At 41.4% G+C, this 3,940-nt stretch overlaps 1 non-coding gene across 1 annotated transcript; it reads right to left on the reverse strand.

Annotated features, from left to right (window-relative positions):
• Window positions 1-327: 327 nt before the first annotated feature.
• On the reverse strand, window positions 328-434 carry LOC141636221 (small nucleolar RNA R71). Its single transcript, XR_012540847.1, has one exon. It is a non-coding gene; the product is annotated as a small nucleolar RNA R71 (small nucleolar RNA).
• Between the last annotated feature and the right edge of the window lie 3,506 nt (window positions 435-3,940).

Consider the following 3,940-nt stretch of genomic DNA (forward strand, 5'->3'; position numbering starts at 1 on the left):
CCCAATGGTACTCCCACACCACAACATCTAACCGGAAATTTTATTGCCAAATCCGCATTTATCCAATTAGTCGAAAGAAGCCAATTTGGGGGGATGCCTAGTGAAGACCCTCACTCTCATATGGAGTCCTTTTGTGACTATTGTGATGCGATTTCTCAAACCGGTGTAACTCAAGACCAAATTCGATGGGTCTTATTTCCTTTTTCTCTAATTGGCACCGCGAAACAATGGTTGAAGAGCCTTGATAAGGCCACTCTCGGAATTGATTCTTGGAAGAAGTTGGCTCTAGCTTTCTACAAAAAGTTCTATCCACCGGAAAAGACTAACATGCTAAGAGCTCAAATTACGGGTTTTAAGCACAAGGATGAAGAATCTTTGTATGAAGCTTGGGAGCGGTTCAAAGGAATTTGTCGCTCATGTCCTCACCATGGACTTAGCGAGTGGTTCTTGGTACAACAATTTTGGAAAGGTCTATATGAAGATTCAAGGAACATTCTCAACATGGGATCAAATGGAATGTTGACCGAAGTTGATGACAATCAAACTTGGAACAAAATTGAGGAAATAGCGGTCCATAACTCACAATATAGTAGACCTTGCAAGGCTACTAGAGGAGGAAAGCATGAAGTGGACTCCGTTACTCAATTGGTGCTCAACTTAGTGCTCACATTGATACCATCAATTTGAAGTTTGAAAAGGCTATGGCTAGACTTGAAGAAACCTCAAAATCACCAAAGCATCATGTTAATGCCATGACGGCATCTTCATCAATCCCAAGTGGGATATGTGAGAATTGTGGAACTTTGGGACATGACCCAAGTGAATGTAGGGGAACAAATGAACAAGTAAATGCTTTCCAAGCATACAAGAGTGGTACCCCTTATTCCAACTATTACAATGAAAACACCGAATTCCATCCAAATCTCTCATACAAAAGCCAAAATGTTCAAAACCCTCAAACAACATACACCCCACCTCCCATGAGAAACCAAAATCAAAGACCCTTTTACTACCAAAACCAAGGTTACCAAAATCAATCTCCATACAATCAACAAAATGACCAAGGTTTTGATGTTCAAAAAGCGGTCCTTCAAATGCAAAAGAATCAACAAGAATTTTTCACTCAAATGCAAAAGGATAGTCAAGCAAAGAAAACCACCATCAACAACATCCTAGCTCACACCAAAATGTTGGAAACCCAATTGACTCAACTAGCATCTTCAAGCTCACAAAGACAAAATGGGCAATTACCACCTCAAAGTAATCCCCCAAGACATGAAATGGTTAGTGCCATTCACTTGAGAAGTGGTACAAGGTATGAAGCACCGAAGAAGCAAGTTGAGGATAAAGTTGTGGAAGCTAGTGACAAGGAAGAAATTGTGCAAAACTCCAAGGATGGAGAACCATCGAAAGAAGAAATCTCAAAGAAAAATGAAGACAAGGTCAAGGAGAAGGAGCCCATTGTGATTAGACTTCCTTTTCCAAGTCGTCAAGCCAAGCCCAAATTTGATGACCAACTTGGAAAATTTATGTAAATTGTGAAGAATTTGGAAGTCTCAATTCCTTTCACGGAATTAATCAATCACGTGCCGGCCTATGCGAAATACATGATAGACATCCTCACAAAGAAGAAGTCGATCCGAAAGCTTGAGACTATCGCCTTCACTAAGGTGAGTAGTGCAATACTTCAAGGGAGTTCACCTGCAAAACTCAAGGATCCGGGAAGCTTCTCAATACCGTGTACCATTGGCGACACCACGATCAACAAAGCCTTATGTGATCTAGGGTCTAGTGTGAGTGTTATGCCGTACTCAGTGAGTAAAAGGTTGGGGATGGGAGAGCTTAAATGCACCAATATCACACTCCAAATGGCCGATAGATCGACGAAGACACCATTAGGGATATGGGAAGATGTTCCCGTACGAATTGGGAAATTTTTCATCCCGGTGGACTTTGTCATTATTGATATAGAAGAAGACTCCAACATTCCAATCATTCTAGGAAGACCTTTCTTACACACCGCGGGTGCGGTGATTGATGTGAAACATGGAGAGCTCACTCTAGAAGTGGGAGATGAGAGTATAACTTTCAATCTTGACAAGACCATGAGAGCTCCCCGTTTGCATGAACCATGATTTATGATTGATCATTATAGCCGGAAGGATGATAGGAAGAAGTCGGAACTCCAATGGAAGAAGAAAATTGAAGATGCTCTATTCAAAGAGCAAGTGAATTGTAACAAAGAGAGCTTGAAAAGCTCACCAAAGTCAAGCAATGAAGAAGATGGCCTCATTGGCCAAGACAAGAAAATGGGAGAGTTGTCTCTATCAACTCAAGAGATCTTTGGTGATTAAGTAGATGAAGTCTGTGGTCTTTGGGACGATGAATTTGAAGGGATTTTCAATCCCTATATTGGTAATGCTATCAATCAAGAACGACACAAGGGCAAAGATCTATTGAAGATCTTTATCATGACAATGAACAAGCTTTTGATTACTTCTTCAAGGTGTTGAGCAACATCAACAACACCTTGGACATGCCCCCATGACATCTCACTAAGGATGAGAGTTTGGTGGAGTCCTCCCTAAACCACCATTTGTAAATATTTCTAACCCCCTAACTCGCATTTTAATTCTTATATTGCATTTTTGTCATTTTTGGATTTTTGTGCCTTGATCAAGGTAATTATCATTTTTTAGAGAAGTAAGGGAGGGACTAATGATTTCAATTGATGTGTAGTGCTTTAGCTTAGTGTGGGGATATCAATTGCCTAGGCTATCCATGTCATAGTAGTGCCCCCACAATGAAGAACACGAGATTTTGAAGAATGAAAAATGACACGGGATATGCAAGTACACGGATGGAACTGAATCCGGGTAAAAGGGGCAGAATCCTAGCGTTTTTAAGAGAACCCGCCCGTCTTCAGGCAACCCGGGCGTCTTGGTCCGAATCCGCCCGTCCTTCATGAGATGAATTTTTGAAATTTTGGGACTGTTAACGAATCCGGGCGTCCTGCAAAAGAATCCACCCGTCCTCAGAAAGACGCCCATCCTTCAAGGGAAGCTGCCCGTCTTTTTGGCTGAAAAAAACAAGAAAAATCCCTGGAAAGGAATCCGCCCGGCTTCACTGAAAGACGCCCGTCCCGCAGCTGAAAAATCCGAGCGTCTTTGCTCAAAGACGCCAGTCTTTAGGCGAGGATTTCCCAACCCAGAACAGACAGAATCCGGGCGTCCCGAAGGAAAGCCGCCCGTCTTCCCCCTGCATTTCAAAATTTTTGGGTCTTTTATAAACCCCCTCCCACATTCATTTCTTCATTCCTTCATTCAAAACACTACCCATAAACCCCAAAACTCAAAACCCTCATCCTCTCCATCACAAAAACAAGATTTCCTCAACCACATTCATCAAAATCAAATCAAAACATCCTTCTAACAAAAATTAATCACTCCTCTTTCAACAAAAATCAAACCAAGCACAAAATCTTCAACCTTTTAGTCGATTTTTGAATTTATAAAGGCAAAGCCTTTCACTTTAAAATTGATTTGGGTACACTTGGAAATTGAATATTTTCACTCTTTTCTTGGTTCAAGCATCAATGGCAAGGACAAAAGGAGCAACAAAGGCACCAAAGGCAAAGGCACTCTCAACAAGACAAAAGAGTCTTCAAGCAAAGAAAGCCTCATTGGCTATGGTGGTAGCTAGCTCAAACTTGGAAGTGCAACAAGAACAACCTCCCTTGGAAGCAACAACATCTACTACTCCGGAAATTGCTCAACTTTCGAACTATCCGGAGGTAATTTTCATTTCCAAATCCCATAGGGAAACTTTTGCCAAGTTTGCTAGAAAATCCTTTCTATCCACCAATTTTATTTGTGAAGATGCCTTAGATAAGTTGGGTGTCCTTGAGCAAACTAGAGCCTTCTTTAAAGCCATGGGGTTG

The sequence above is a fragment of the Silene latifolia genome, chromosome Y (assembly GCF_048544455.1).
Source record: "Silene latifolia isolate original U9 population chromosome Y, ASM4854445v1, whole genome shotgun sequence".
Lineage (NCBI taxonomy): Eukaryota > Viridiplantae > Streptophyta > Magnoliopsida > Caryophyllales > Caryophyllaceae > Silene > Silene latifolia.